Here is a 17,018-nt window from a genome sequence, read left to right on the forward strand (position 1 = left end):
GTAAAGGCCAAAGAGTTCTAGGCAGTATCAGGGCAGAGAGTCAGGAAGGACCAAAAAGAGCAAGCTCTCCATCACCTCCTGCTGTTAAAATTCCCTGATGAGCCCTGCAGGGACTGAAAGTGGGAGGAAGTCTGCAGAGTTCTCTGTAACTCCTGCCATCCCAAGAGGTGTGAGCTATTGAGTGCCAAGGAGAGAAGTGGGGAACGGTATGTTATTGCTACATTTGTCTATGTCATAGGCTTGTAAAGGCTTTATATCCTGTGTAGATCATTCATCATTTGAATTGGGAACTTAACCCAATTGTCTGTGGAGTTGTTCCTGATTTGCCCTGGTTGAAAGGGTTAAGCAGGTCAAAGAATACTTAACCTCTAATATTTGAATTTTCTGCTCGTGATGTGTAGGAGAGACACTTAGCAGATGGAGGCCCCAGCCAGAAAGCAGGGGCTTCTGGCTTCCGAGAAGAACAAGAACTTACGTGTGGCCTTACGCAAGTCCCTGCTTTTATCTCAAAGTTTAAATTTGTAAAAAACAAGGGGCAACAAAAACTTTCCAAATATACAGCCCTAAACGTTAATAAGAGCACATCTGAAGAACCTACAAATTCTGGAAACAATGCTGAGGAAATAGGCAGATTAAGGGGCCACAATAAGTAACCACATTACGTGGCTAAAAGCACAGACTCTGGAGCTGAGCTCTGGGTTTCAGCTCTGGCTCTGCTACTTACTAGCTGTGTGCCTTTGGACAAACTACTTAATCTCTCACTGTCTCAGTTTCCTCGTCTGTAAATCACAGAGGACATCAGTAATCAAAAAGTAAGTGAAAATGTTAGCTGTTTAGTTGAGTCAGACTCTTTGTGACCCCATGACTGTAGCCTTCCAGGCTCCTCTGTCCATGGAATTCTCCAGGCAAGAATTCTGGAGTGGGTTACCATTCTGTTCTCCAGGGGATCTTCCCAACCCAGGGCTTGAACCCAGGTTTCCTGCACTGCAGGCAAATTCTTTACCAACTGAGCCACGAGGGAAGTCCATCTGTAATCATCAGATCAGATCAGATCAGTCGCTCAGTCGTGTCCGACTCTTTGCGACCCCATGAATCGCAGCACGCCAGGCCTCCCTGTCCATCACCAACTCCCAGAGTTCACTCAGACTCACGTCCATCGAGTCAGTGATGCCATCCAGCCATCTCATCCTCTGTTGTCCCCTTTTCCTCCTGCCCCTAATCCCTCCCAGCATCAGAGTCTTTTCCAATGAGTCAACTCTTCGCATGAGGTGGCCAAAGTACTGGAGTTTCAGCTTCAGCATCATTCCTTCCAAAGAAATCCCAGGGCTGATTTCCTTCAGAATGGACTGGTTGGATCTCCTTGCAGTCCAAGGGACTCTCAAGAGTCTTCTCCAACACCACAGTTCAAAAGCATCAATTCTTTGGCGCTCAGCCTTCTTCACAGTCCAGCTCTCACATCCATACATGACCACAGGAAAAACCATAGCCTTGACTAGATGAATCATAGGTACCATTAAATGAGTTCATATATGTTAAATGCCCAGAGCAGTGTCTGGCAAGATTAGTAAATTTTACTACTAACAAGCACAACATACTTTCATTTTCAGAGCTGAAAAAGACTTCACAAAATATTGAGCCCTCAGAAAACACCTTTTCACAGGTGAGAAAACCAAGGGCCAGAGAGGTCAAAATAAGTGAACAGAAATGACTCGCATAGCCCAACCAGTCTGTCAGCAGAGACAATGACATTCTTGAAAAACTAGTCTCAAAAAGTTCCATAAGTATCATCATTGGATGTTCTTAATGCTGGACTAGGACCAGAAATGAGATATTTCTGTCCTCCTGGTTACTCCTCCTCAGTACTGTCCTGGGGGACAAATAAGGGCTCACTTGTTCTTAGTTGCCCAATGGGCTCTTGTGCCCCTCAGCATTTTCAGAAAGGATGAAAGACCATTTGGTTGATAGTATGTAGTGCCATCAAACTTTCAAGATGGTCAGCCTGAAATTGCAGTTGCCTTGGGCTGTGGCACGGTGGGGGTGAGGGCAGGTGCAGGGAACAGGGTGCTAGTGAATAAAAGGCCAAAGAGTCTTCTGGAAAGGTGCAGGCCTGGCAAACTGCCCACTGTGGAAGGCAGTAGCCAGCTGACAGGAGAGTCAGGCTAAGCAGTTCCACTATCTCCTGGAGATCTGGATCAAGCTCATAGCCAGGGGAAGTGGGGATTAACACAATGTGGTGTCCGAGCTAATGAGTTAGCAAAACAGAGACAGATGGCAATTGCAGTAACTTAACTCTCCCATCTCTGTTTGCAATGTGCTCCCACTAGCTTCTCCTCTGTCCTCACGCTATCTAACTCTACCCGGCCCTCTTGGCTCATCTCAGAAGATCATAGTCACAGAGAAACCATCCTGTGTGAAAAAAAAAAAAAAAAAGCTGTAACAGGACTTTCTAAATATAACTGTCACCCACAAGTGGGGTATAGGGTGAGAATGTCTTTCAGACAGCTTTGGAGAGATACTGACCTTTGGTTCTAAAGGAAAAGCAAAGTTAATTTTATTGAATTCTTGTTATTTTATACTTGACATATGATTCCTCATAACAACGGCTTAAAAGGCACACAGTTGCAAACGAGAATGCTCAGAAGGGTATAATTTATAACTTGGGGATGAAAACAAGAAAAGGGAACTTTTATTCTGAACGCAAAATAAGTTTCCTTTAGTCAGACCTATAGACTGTGGAACAGTTTCCTTCATGGGCATTTATCACATGTGATAACTGATGCTTGCATGCTTAGACCAGACCTTGCCACTTTGGGAGGCAAACAGCCACTTTACAAGTTATTTTCCACACTGTACTTCTTGTAGGGTTTTTGTTTTTTTTTTTCTGCTTCTTTTTCACTGGTCATTGTTTCCAGGTGGTAATGTGGTGTCAGCTGCTCAGAGACTCACCTGGCATTGAGGCCAGCTGAGATTGAGCCCTACTGGAAAACCTGCCTCATACTTTTGAAAATCGGTTCATTTTTATAATAATCTCTTTAGTAACACAATTCCAGTATGTAAACAATAGAAGAGCTTCAGAAAGAAAAAGAAGCTTAAAAAAATCCCTGATTTATGTATTTTGGTAAATGTCCTCCACACCAGCTATTCCACCTCTATTTCATTCAGTAAGGTAAATAAGAGGCTTAAAAAAGTTCATTTAAACGTCACTGATGCAAATGGGTTTTGCTTTTGCAAAGTGAAAAGCTGACTCATGAGAAGAAACTTAAGTGGTCACTGAATTATTCAATAGACCAGGCACCTAAATAGAGACATTGAGAAAGAAGCCTATATCCCCAAATTTGCCTACCCAGTGACCCTCTGGGGGCTCCTTGCTCACCTCTGTCTTAGAAGAGGACCTTGGGACGGACATAGTGAAAGCAATCACCTCTAAGGATCTGCAGCTTGTCAGCCAGCGGGGTCAATTCCAGACCAAAGGATACCTGGGAAAATACTTATATTCTACCCTTCATCATATGCCTAATAATTAGAAGCAGTAAAATATGCCTGTAGAGATCTTGAACACTGGGTACAGAAAGCACTGCTCTGAGGGAACCAAATATAACCTTTTTGGAAGTGGAACTTCATGGTGGAACACACTCTGCAACCCTAAGGGTCAGCTGTCTTTCATGGGAAGTAACTAGGCACAACTTCCTTGTAAAAAGAGGAGGATATCCTGAAGGAGTGGAACTGGTAAATGATCAGCATCTAGTTCAGTTACATTCCCTGCACTCTACACCATGGGGCTTCTCAGCCTCAGCACTGTTGGCATGTTGGCTGGGTAAGCCTTGGTTGTGGGGCTGTCTCATACATTATAGGATGTTTAGCAGCATCCTCCAGAAGTATCCCCCTCCAGTTGTTGGAAACAAAATGACTTCACACATTGCCAAACATCCCTGGAGTGGCAACATTACCCCAGCTTGAGAATAACTGGTACATTCGCACACAAGGTAGAGCTAAAATTCTGAAAAAAGCTTGAATGGGAGACTTAATATAAACTTACAGCCGATGCTCTGAAAAGTTAAGTAACTAGCTTGTGATATATATCTTTATCTTGCTTAATAAGAATCCAGCTCATAAGCATCCAAAGAGAATGAAATACTGAAGGAGAACCAGGACCAAATGACAGAGCATTGATTACTTTCCAAAGGGGAGATATTTTAGATCTATAAAGGATACATGTATATGTATGGCTGAATCCCTTTGCTGTTCACTCGAAACTATCACAACATTGTTAATGGGCTATACTCCAATACAAAATAAAAAGTTTAATTTAAAAAAAGGGGGAGACATTTAAGAGCAAATTAAGTATTAACTGATTTTACCCCCCAGCTGATTTCTTATCTAGAAAGAAGAATCAGAGGAAACTAAAGGAATATAAGAAATATAAACAAGGCCATCTGGTATCAGAAAGAATAGTGATCTGAGTCTAACGACCAATAGGGCTGGGCTCACTTGAGCCAGAAAAAGCCATGTGACACTGTGCTGCTGATTTCACAAGAGGATTTTTTTCCCCCACTTGTCTCTAAGAGTCCTTTCAAGCTTTTACCATGTCACCTTCATATCCTAGGAAGCTCTCAACGTACCATCAGTAGGATATGTCTTTAAAGTGTTTTTTGGAGTAACCAGGATACTTTTATGCTGATCCAATCTGTGAGATGCCTGGTCCAAGTTAAAGCTAGATAAGGGAATACAACCTCAAAATCTTCATTTCGTTCATACAGGTGAGCAAATCAACTATACTGAGTAGCATCTAAAGAGTATTAAGTTCTGCATTCTCTTGGGACTGACAAAGTATCATCTGCAATAGCTATTCTTTCAGTGTATGAATGAAGGAATGATTTTGGAACCTAATTACAGGGAAACTCTATGGCATTTAAACAGAAATTCACCATGATCGATTTAATGGAATTAGAAAATAAAACTGTGTTGCTTTAAGTGAAACTCATATTACCAAAATTCTTCTAAAGAACAGGTAAAAATATATATCCTAGGGATGACTACCTGGTAAAGTGAAAAGGTGAGAATTCTGGTGGCCCAGATTCTAACTAGCTAACGAGCTGTGTGATCCTAAAAGTCCCTTACTGTCAATGAGACTTGGTTTCCTCATCCAAAATAAGAAGTCACTTTCAGCAGCTAAATCTGGCGATTGACAGGATAAAGAAAAGATAATTTACAGAAAAGCTGGAAAAAATGAAGGACTTAAACATAAAAATGATTTCATGGCTTAGGTTCCACTCTTTTTATTTAGAATCCTATCAACAGATGCTGGTTAAATGGACTCTGTTGGTCAGATCTAACTTAAAATGACTGAAGTGTTCGCCTCATTTATTTTCACAAGACTAGAGTCACTGCCCTTTCAAACTGAAGGTTGCCTCACGTGGGTTTCCACAAACACAGCCTCAGTGGCTGCTACTGCTGCTAAGTCGCTTCAGTCGTGTCCGACTCTGTGCGACCCCTGAGACGGCAGCCCACCAGGCTCCTCCGTCCCTGGGATTCTCTAGGCAAGAACACTGGAGTGGGTTGCCATTTCCTCCTCCAATGCATGAAAGTGAAAAGTCAAAGTGAAGTCACTCAGTCGTGTCCGACTCTTAGCGACCCCATGGACTGCAGCCTACCAAGCTCCTCTGTCCATGGGATTTTCCAGGCAGGAGTACTGGAGTGGGGTGCCATTGCCTTCTCCCAGCCTCAGTGGAGGGAGAATTAAAACATAGTTTTCCTCCTGCAATTCAAGTATTCTAACCTAACACCGAGAACCCTGAGACTGCAACAAAACATGTGGGTTAAGTTTTCACTGCAGTGTCACTGGAGGGGCTGTGCCAGCCCAGCTTCTGAGGAGCATGGCACAGACATAGCTCAGAGACTTGGCTTTTCTCAGTTTCTTTTTCAACTGATGACTCTCTGTGACGGTAAAAGCCAGTGATCCTACTCCACCCCCCACCCCCATCTCTCTGTGGGGAATTATAATGTGATTAAATACTCTTAATTATACACACACACTGACATCCTGAGGAAACTGATGAAAACTGCCTGGCAGAAAGTACAGGTGTATATTAACTCTAACCATCTGGGGCCTGCTGGGGCACTAACCACAATCCTTGGCTTTTACTCCCCAAGTGAGATGTCATTCCAAGACCATGTGTGTGGTCAGTTAATCATGTGTGTTTCAGTTTGGCTGGGTGACCACGCTCTGCAATTTCACTCTGGTCCCCTCACATCCTTAGCTTTTCAATATGACCGACAACTGCTGTCAGAGAGGAATAATCGGGAGGCAAAGGAGCCTCCTCATTGACCAGCTGGAGCCGGACCCATTCCACACAGTTCCCAGAAGCTACTTGGAAGCCCACTTTAGCACAAGAACATCTCCAGAACCCTGGGGCTCCGAGAAAGAAGTAATTTAAGAAAATGACAGCAAAAGAAAAAAAGAAGCCTGGAATTTCAGGAAGTGGTTCCAGGAACAATGAGTATATAAAAAAGAAGTGGAATCACTTTTTCCAGGCAATCCACTTTCATAGACAATGCAATCATATGACAATAACCAGCATTTATGAGTCTGTGAGTGAACACTAAATGTTTATAGACACCACAACAGCCGCCAACAGCGGAAGAGGGTGACTAGATCCCTTTGTGACCAGGAGACTCCCTGGTCAGCCTGCTATAACTTCACCACACCCTTGGGAGCCTAGCTTACCAGCCCAGAGAGAGCTGCCTTGATTGAAACGTGATGTCCCTGGTCACTAATAGTTCTCTTGGAAAGCAGAGGGAAAGCAGCCAAACCACACCACGGAAGGAGCACACCAAACATCTCTCCCCTCTCCACTCAGACATAGCCTGACCACAGAAACCGTCTTCCCACCAACTGCTCTGCTTTCCTCCTCATCTTCTAACTCAGTTCCACTGATCTGCCTTTCCACGTACTCTTCACACATATCCATCATTTCTCTCCTCTCCCTATGGTGGGAGTTGATTATTTCAGTCAGCTCCAGGCAAAGTGACACCATTTCCCATATCTACTCTGAGCCGAGGAAAACCATCACAGGCAGGAAGGCAGATAAAGCCAGAAAGGGGATTTCCTCTGCTGGCTGGTCAGTGCACCTCTCTCAGCAGTTCCCTGTTCTTCTCCCTTTCGAGCACTTGGCAGTCTTTGAGCAAATCCAATTGACTGAGAACTTGAACAAATGTTGGCAAAAATTATCTCCAGTGTGTGCGTTTTTATCGGAAGGATTTTTTTAGAGTTGTTCATCTATGCATTCATCCTCCAATAAATATTTATTGAGTAATCTCTAAGTACAAGGAACTGGGCTGAGTAAGACCAGCTAGGTCTTTTAGTAAATAATGTCATATGACTTATGTCAGGCTGAACAAGCCTGGTAATATTAGTCTATCCTAAGTGAGAAGCTTCACTTAAAATTTCCTGGAACAAAACCACAGTGGAACAGCACAATATGGCAAATCATAACTACCCAGTATATATTGCTGCTATTATTGGATGAAGAAGCATTATTGTTGGAAAGAACGAGTAAACTGAGTCAGAAGATAGGAGGCCTAATGCACTTATGGACATGGCTGGGGGTGGGGGGAGGAGAGGGTAGGATTGTGGAGAGAGTAACAGGGAAGCATACATAACCATATGTAAAATAGATAGCCAATGGGAGCTTGCTGTCTGACTCAGGGAACTCAAACTGGTGCTTGGTAACAACCTAGAGGGGAGGGATGAGGGGGAGGTGGGAGGGATGTTCAAGTAGGCGGGCAGGGGGACATGGGTAGACCTATGGCTGATTCATGTTGGTGTCTGGTAGAAACTAACACAATACTGTAAAGCAATTATTCTTCAATTAAAAATAAATAAATTTTTAATAAAAAAGAAAAAGAAAAGATAGGAGGCGTCTCTGTGCCTTAGTGTCTTCATCTGTAAAATGGGGCTCCTGCTACTTGTTTACTTACAAAATGAGATTGCATCGAAAATCAAAAGAAATAACCTACATGAAAGAAGGCACTTTGTATAGTCTGAAAATAGAAGGCATATATAAACTATAGGTGCAATTGCTCAGTCTTAAGGTCACGGATGAAAGGAGCTCATCTTTTCACTTCAACCAACACAGAAGCCTTTATAGAAGAAGGTGGTCTCAACCAGGTCAATTATCAATAAATGAACTCATCTGAGTCTTAAAGGGAAAGAGAAACTGCTTTTGGGAGAAACATGCTCTATGAATTAATACACAGTGATTGAAAACAGGGGATATTTCAGTTATGAAAACTAAAGAAGCCCATTAGGGTGGTCTAAAAATAATTAGGTTGAGTAGGATGAGGATAAGAAAGTTAGAGCTAATATTTTGTCCCACTTATATATCTAGTTTATGAGTATATGGAAATAGTCCAGTGTTTCTCAAAGGGGAATGATATATGGCTTCCTTTTAAAGGAGAAAAATTATTTGAGACACCAAAAATATATTTAGAAACCTCTAAGAGACCTTGGTCTGAGTTTCAGAATTGTCAACTTAAGAAACTTAGGATTTACTTATTGAAAATCTCTTTTCATTGCAAAGCATTGTCTTCATAATAATATATATATATTTAAAATAAAAACATAAAAAATATAAAACCCTACAGAATATGCAGATTCCAAGTTGCCACAGCCCCCATTTTGAGAAATCTTGATTCTTGTCTCACCCCTTCCTTTTATGGATGAAGGAACTTAGGTCTGGGAAGACACTGACTCTCCTAAGCCACACAAATGGCTATTAGCAAAAGCAAGCCAGAAGTCTAGGTCACCTGATTTCTAGAGCAAAGCCTTTTCCTTCTTTAGACAAGGCCTCCTCTGTTTGTGGCAGAGCTCACTATCTGCTCCAGACAGATACTGGTATTGTGTTAGCCCAGAGACAGGGAAACAGATGGAGGCAAGAAGGTTTGAAGAGGAGGTGACGTGGGTGTGGCTGATGTGGAAAGTTGCAGCTGGGCCAGCAATTTGTAAGAGAGTTATTTCCAAGGAGAGATTCTTTTGCTCACCATTGAAACAAAGGAACTTTGGGTAGAAAACCAAACAGTTTTAATAGCGATAGCATTTCTGCCTAACAAGTTTGGGCAGAAAAGTAGGAAGAATATGGTCTCAAGCTAAAAACCGGAGAGGAACTGCAGAAGGTATGAGGTTATAATTCAGGGTGGCCAATTTAATCAGCTCATATTCATTAAACACCCACATACACATGGCACTTTACAACAAACCCCTTTCCTCACGCTGAAGCATCCACGGGCCTGTTTTAAACGGGCCACCCTGTACATGTTGGGAATCTGGCCAAGGTGTTAAGGCAACTGCTTCCCTTCCTAAGAAAAATAGGGCAGATTTTTAGACGACCACAAGTAAAGGTTAAGGCTTCTAGTTTTTCATCCCATCTGAAAGCTGGGAAAGACTTAGGGAGTCTGTTTTTCAAGTATCTGTTTGCAAAACTCAATAATACGTTAAGCCTTTCCATTTTAGACCAATAATATCCTATACTCTCTCCATTCCCAGACTTTGCCCTACAGTTCCCTGGATGCATTCCTTCTCCTATTGGAACTGAACTCAAGTGCTTTATGAGGATTCCCACAAAATGACTGAAGCATTATGGTCCTTGAGTTATGTATAATTAGCCAATCAATGATTTTGGTCACTTCCGGCCTTTACATAATAAACTCATTGTAATTCAGAAAGCATGTTCTTACCTCTGCCTGTTAAAACTACCAAGAATATTTTCAGCCTTACTGATTTATCAAGTAACTTTTGATTGCGATCTGATGAGAAGATTGATTGGGCCCGCTGCCTTGACCCTTCCCTGGAACAGGTCCTAACAAGTTTTTGGTGTTAGGTGGTTTCTGAATATCAGGGAGCAATGCCACACCAGTCATCCCACTTGGGTCCTTGCTCAACTGTGTTGGGACATGCTGTGACTTTTCCAAGATATCTCTGATCATTCCAAAGATTGTGACCCATACAAGAAAACATCAGACGTTCAGGCAAGACTAAAAAAATTGCCCTGACATCAGATCACTTTCGGATAACTTTCTTATTGTTGCATAACAATATCCACAAGATCCTAGGACTCTCAGGACAAGACTCAAGGTATTTTAATTACTGCTAATAATGCAAAGCAGATAGTAGGTACTCAATTGACCATTGCTGGCTGATTGCTTGTTTTTAGGTTTTAATTTGGTTTTGTTTCAGCAGGTGGCTTAGGAACATGAGATGGGCTCAAGAGGTAGTTGACATAAAAGGCTTGTTTGCAGGAACTCTGTCTCCAGAGATATAAGCAGAGAGAAACAGGTAGTTTTCAAGGATTTTGGTGAATAATCATAAGAGTTATAAAGTAATAAGCCTATTTTAATATCACCTTCCCTTTTTGCAAAATCCTTAGGTGGTCCTGATGACTCTGCCTTGGGTATATGCATAGCATAAATTGCAAGTGGCTTATTTGGCATGTCCCCCTCAGGGGGGTTTCCTGGTGGCTTAGACAGTCAAGAATCTGCCTGCAATGCAGGAGACCAGGGTTCAATCCCTGGGTCGGGAAGAACCCCTGGAGAAGGAAATGGCAACCCACTCCAGTATTCTTGCCTGAAGAATTCCATGGACAGAGGAACCTGGCAGGTTATAGTTCATGGAGTCACAAAGAGTCAGACATGCCTGAGCAACTAACACTTTCACTACTTTCCTAGTTTAGGAATGAGTCGGGGGCCTTGAATCCCTAGGAGTTCTCTAGTTTAAGAAATAGAACCTTATCAATATTCTAAAAGCCCCTTGTGCAATCCTCCCCAATAGCACCATCTTGTCTCCAACCCGAGTTAACCTTTATTCTAAACGTGGTGATTTTCAGTCAAGCTACCATCAACGCTTCAAAAGAAGTTGCTTCGGTCGTGTCCGACTTTTTGTGACCCTATGGACTATAGCCAGCCAGGCTCCTCAGTCCATGGGATTCTCCAGGCAAGACTACCGGAGTGGGTTGCCATGCCCTTTTCCAGGGGATCTTCCCGACCCAGGGATCAAACCTGGGTCTCCCACATTGTAGGTTGATTCTTTACCATCTGAGCCACCAGGAAAGCCCCATCAACACTTCAAAAATCCTATCAAATTTACACAGGATAAGGCTCCCTAAGTCAGTATAAGGGACAGATTTACTTTTCACTGGGATGAAATCAGCTAATTCATTAATTCCCTCAGCAAATGTTTCTTGAATGTCCACTATGTGTCAATGAAGGCTTAGGCACTGGGAAAATTGCTGTGAACAAGACAGGTGTGGTCCTTGTGCTCCTGGAGCCTACAGTCTAGATGAGCAAATAGTTACACAAGTAATTAGTTATAATTGTGAAAAGTGCTCTGTTGAGGTTAAGGACACTCTGTGAGGTATAACTCGAGGCCACAGCCCAAAAATGGTCACAGGGTCTGGGAAGGTGGCCCTAAGAAAGAACCATGAAGACCTGAGCCAGAGACGATGCAGCATAGTGACATTAGGTATCAACAAGAAAACCGAATCATTATCTAACCCTTATGGTTTGTTTACTAGACCCAAACCTTCAAAATGTGGGGTCTGACATATATACACTACCATGTGTAAGACAGTTAGCTAGTGGGAACTGCGGCATAACAGAGGGAGTTCAGCTTGGTGCTCTGGGATGACCCAGAGGGGAGGGATGGGAGTGGGTGTGAGAGGGAGGGCCAAGAGCGAGGGGATATATGTATACTTACGGCTGATTTACACTGCTATACGGCAGAAACCAACACAACATCAAAGCAATACTATATTCCAATTTTTTCTTTTTAAAGTGAGGTCTGTAAAAAGAAATACAATAAATAGTGAATTGTTTAGGAACCACTGCTCCAGAGTGACCCACTAGTCACAGAAGCTGGGACGGGGGAAAGTGTTAGGAAAATCCAGCTTTACCAGCGCACAAAAGAAGATTAAAGAAGATCCTTGCACCCCAGCTCCTGGAGTGCCATTTCCCCAGATTAAGTAGCAGGCAGGTCTCAGGTCTAAATACAGGGTAGTGCTAAGTTTTGGTTGTTGAAGCTGTTACAGCTCTACTAACCTTTACAGCCACGACTGTGTCAGTTTTTCCAAGCAGGAGAAATGGATGGAAAGCCAGGCCACATCTTAATAGGGCCCTGGTGAGCTAATGGGTGTGATTATTTCATTGTCTCGGATTCACGCCAGCCCAGGCTCATCAGATACAGGCACAATCCAGGAGAAACATGACCTCACTTTCGACATGGGACTGCGCGCTCAGATGCCAATAGGAATTTAGCGATCCCTCAGTGCAGGTAAAACTGAGCTCTTTATGGTTCCAGCTAATGAGAAGCATACCAAAGTTACCTAAAACAGTAAAGCTAATATTGACGTTCACTTACTAGATACCGTGAGGGTAGGGGAAGCCAGGAAAAATGTTTGAGACCATCTGTGCTAAGCGTGTCACTTCCATATGAAGGGGTGTATTTAAGATAAATTGCCATCTCTTTAAATGATTAAATGATTAAGTTACAGATTTATGGAAAGCTATAATCCCACCAGCACCACAGGATCATTAAGTGGTTGGGGCTATAAAGGTGAGAATTTCAAGATTTTAGGTGTGCCACAAAGTGTCCACTGACTTGCAAAACCTTTGCCAGGGTGACTTTTATGCCTCAGTTTTGCCGACGATAGAAAAGCAATTTTATCACTGAGCTCACACAACTGTGAGAAGGGCAAGGGCTCTGTAATCAGAAACATTCCTGCATTTGCTGATTCATTTTTCAGAATCCCTTCATTATATCATGTCAATATTCACTGGAAGATCCTAGGAAGCATAAGACAAGACTTCTTGCATTCTAACTGCAGCTTATAGTAGGTTCAATCATTATTTACTCAATAAACCTTTCCTGAGCATCTACTATGTGCCAGAGACCCTGTACTATACACTAGGTGTATAACAGGGACTAAAAACAGACTCTCTCCCTGCTCCAGCAGACTTCAGCGTTTGCTGAAGACAAGTGCCAGAGTTGACTCTTAACTCCTTTGTAAGCTGCGGCACTGGGTAACTTAGTAATTTGTTAAGTTTCATTTCCTCATCTGAAAATGAAGATAATATAACCCATCTGGTATGTGAATGTGCCTAAAATTATATCTGACACTTATAAGGTATGTGCATGCCCAGTTGTGTTCGAGTCTTTACGACCCCAAGGACTATAGCCCACCAGGCTCCTCTGTCCATGGAATTTTCCAGGCAAGAATGCTGGTGTGGATTGCCTTTTCTTTTCCTAGGGGATCTTCCCAACAGGAACTGAACCCATGTCTCTTGTGTCTCCTGCATGGGCAGGGAGATTTTTTAAATCATTGCAGCACCTGGGAAGCTGACACATATAAGGTGCCCAATAAACATTGGTTCTTTCCTTTCTTTCTCGAAATCACAAAGACGACACTAATGTTTAGAGTTTCAATAAAAGATATTTCACCAATTCAAATAAGCAAGCCATTATTACTATCGATCATTTAGTAAGCAATGTGGTTAGTGGAAAGATTTCTGGCTTTGGAAACACAGACAGCGGAATTAAATTACTGACTTTCCCTCTTACTGGATATGTGGTCTTGAGCACAATATTACTATTTCAAATCTCTCTGGGTCTCCATGTCCTTATCTATAAAATGGCAACGATGGAGCAGTTTTGAGAGTTAAATAAGATGATCAATGCAACATGTCTAGGTTAACCAATGTATATTATTTGCTCAGTCATGTCTGATTCTTTGTGACCCCACAGGCTTTAGCCTGCCAGGTTCCTCTGTCCATGGAATTCTCCAGGTAAGAACACTGGAATGGGTAGCCATTCCCTTCTCCAGGGGATCTTCCTGACCCAGGGATTAAACACAGGTCTCCTGCATTGCAGGCAGATTCTTTATCATCTGAGCCATCTGGTTAACCAATAAGCTGTGAAAAATAACTGGGTGATTAGCAAATAATAAAGACACACACACAGCCTATCTCAAAGGAACTGGTTTGATTTAATTATTATAGTACTATTTGTATGCACTTTTCTTCATTTATTTCATTAATTCATAGAGCAACAAAAATACAGATTAAAGGAATATATCATTAATCATAAGGATGTAGTACATCACAACAGGATTTCCGGGAGAAGTAATGAAAAGTGCCACAAAAAGGCAACATCATTGAGACTTCCTTGGTGGTTCAGTGGTTAAGAATCCACCTTGCAATGCAAGGCACGTAAGTTCAATTCCTGGGTGGGGAGCTAAGACCTTCATATGCCTTGGAGCAACTAAGCCTGCGTGTTGCAACTAGAAAGCCTACGTGCCACAACTACTGAAGCCCATGTGCTCTGGAGCCCTTGTGCCCAACTAGAGAGTCTGTGCACTATGAAAGATCCTGTATGCTGCAACTAAGATCTAACACAGCAAAATAAAAAAGCAAATAAATAAAGGTAATATCACCACCTTAAAGTGGGAAGAAAGTTCTGTTTGACTTTCCTGTTGCCATCCTTTCAGGGGCTCAAGAATTTTATCATCTATAAGTCTAGCTTTTTTACTTTCTAGTTATCAGAACACAAAGCAAGGATCTTAGAAAATAAGAACTTTAATTAACCCCAGCATACTGATAGCATTTGAGCAGAATTCAATTATCTGCAAGGGAATATACTAGACATATACCATATGTGAAGTCCTCTGGTCATTATTCTCTTTCCCTAAGAGGGTCTGTAGTATATGCAGATATGAGTCAAGACTTCTATCATAAATATGAAAGAGGCATAATGTGAATGGGGAATGATGATATGCTGAATTGATTTGGTGAGTGTCTCTAAGCAACCCAGTAAGGGACAGAATGAGTTGGGTCAGCAATGCCCCTGGGAGAGCTGGGAAACATGACTTCTGCCAAGTGGGGCAACTAGGAAGGAGGAGAAGGCTTGTATAGCTTCCCAGCTCCACACACTCTATAGGGGGGGATATAAACAGGGAGCAGGGGAGTCTTTAGAGATGGTTCACTTGACCACCAACATTTTATCCCTTCTTTATAAATCCCACTTTCTCTAGTCCACAGAGCTGGCAGCCGCTTAAGTCATATCTTCTTCCTGAGCTCTTTCTCTGTCGAGTAAATTACCAAGCCTAGACCTGTTATCTGTTTTCCCACGAAATCATTAGGAATCAAGGCAGTGGTGGCTAAGTATAAAGATTATCTAACTATTTCATGTCTTCTGCCATCTCCAACATTTTCTTCCCTCTCTCCACTTTCTGTTGACCATCTCATGTCTAATTTCACAGAGAAAAGTGAAGCCATAAGAAGAGAACTACTTCATTCTTATCCTCACTAAATCTACTTATGCATTTACACTTGTCCTCAAGCAGTTGCCCTTCTTCTCTGGTCCAGTGGATAAACAGTCCTGCTTCAACCTGGCTGGAAGGCCAGCCCATCCACACAGACCTATATCCCATCCCTGCTTACATCCTCCAGGTCTTTGTACTTACAAGCGGTGATCCTTCTTTCTCTCCAGTATTAACCCATTTTCCCTTTCTACTAATCATGTACATCAATACAAAAACATAAAATAAAAACACCTTTGATTTCTCCAGCTTCCACTCAATTTCCTTCTTTCTATTCATAGCAAAACACCTTTAAAAAGTTGTCCATGTTATTTCTTTATCTCTGATTCTCCCTTAAACCTACTCCAGGCAGGCTTAAGTCCCCAACACTCTACTGGCACCATTATTATCAAGTTCAACATTGACTGTATCCTGTCAAATCCAAGGGTCAATTCTCAGTCATCATCTTACTTGACTTCTCAGCACTGGGTTTAGCCCCTTCCTTCTCGAAGTACTTGCTTCCTTTGACTTCCAGAAAAATCATACTCTCAGGGATTCCCCTAGCTTATTATCCCTTCCCTCCCAGACTTCTCTGTCTCCAAATGCTGCTGTACCTCTGAGATCAGTCCTTAGGCCTCTCCCCATCCCCAGTTCAGCCCATTCCCAAGAGTTCTAGGCTCCTATATTCAGCTGCCTATGTGATATCTCCACTTGCATGTTTAACAATCATTTCAAACTCAACATTTCCAGGATAGAAATCCCTACCCTACTCTTCTCCACACAAATCTGCTCTTTCCCTCAGCATTCCTAGATCTTGGGGCCTAAATAACATCACAGAACTTCATAGCGGGGAGAAAAACACCCCAGAATTCTAAGTTATCTAGGCTTCCAAATTTAGATATTCTTAATTTTAAAAAATTCACACATTACCTCCAATCTATTTGTAGATCTTGCAAGTAGAAAATCCCATGGACGGAGGAACCTGGTAGGCTACAGTCCATGGGGTCGCAAAGAGTCGGACACGACTGAGCAACATTTACTTTTAAGTAGTTTCTTCAAAATCTACCTAACCACCCCTTCACCACCACTACCCAGTCCAAACCATATCATTTTTCACCTGAATTAGTGTCATGTTTCCTGACTAGTCCCTCATCTTCTGCTCTGGCACCCTATAGTCCATGTTCCATAGAGCAAGTTGAACGATCTTTCTAAAATGTAAGACATGCCATGCAATGGTCTTGCTTAAAAATTTACATCATTCTTAAAATGAAATCCAAACTCCTTTCCTTGCTTACACACCCTGAAAGAAATGAAAGTGAAAGTCGGTCAGTCATGTCCAACTCTTTGTGACCCCATGGACAATATAGTCCATGGAATTCTCCAGGCCAGGATACTGGAGTGAGTAGCCATTCCCTTCGCCAGGGCATCTTCCCAACCCAGGGATCGAACCCAGGTTTCCCATATTGCAGGCGGATTCTTTACCATCTAAGCCACCAACCTCTCTACCCAACTTACCAGCTTCACCAGGTTGTTGTGAATATAGACCTAAGTACCCAAAGGAACTTTAAAATTATTGGCTACCATAAGCAGACAATGTTGTTGATGCTATGGCTATTATTGCATCAGTTGCCCTCTGGTAAAGAGTTTTAAATATGTCTTCTAAACATAAACTGTTAA

General features: G+C 42.3%; 1 protein-coding gene across 13 annotated transcripts in view; it reads right to left on the reverse strand.

Annotated features, from left to right (window-relative positions):
- The window catches only part of RAD51B (RAD51 paralog B), a 738,822-nt gene that overhangs the window by 200,292 nt on the left and 521,512 nt on the right, over positions 1–17,018 (reverse strand). For 2 of the 13 annotated variants that reach the window (XR_015134112.1, XR_015134113.1), the window contains exon 9: positions 11,747–11,830. The exons of the other annotated variants lie outside the window; for them this stretch is intronic. The gene's annotated coding sequence lies outside the window, so the exon portion shown is untranslated. The remainder of the gene's footprint in view (positions 1–11,746; positions 11,831–17,018) is intronic. 13 annotated transcript variants of the gene reach the window in all.

Source organism: Bos grunniens, chromosome 10, assembly GCF_055505025.1.
Source record: "Bos grunniens cultivar Pamir isolate PY7600 chromosome 10, Bosgru_T2T1.0, whole genome shotgun sequence".
NCBI lineage: Eukaryota > Metazoa > Chordata > Mammalia > Artiodactyla > Bovidae > Bos > Bos grunniens.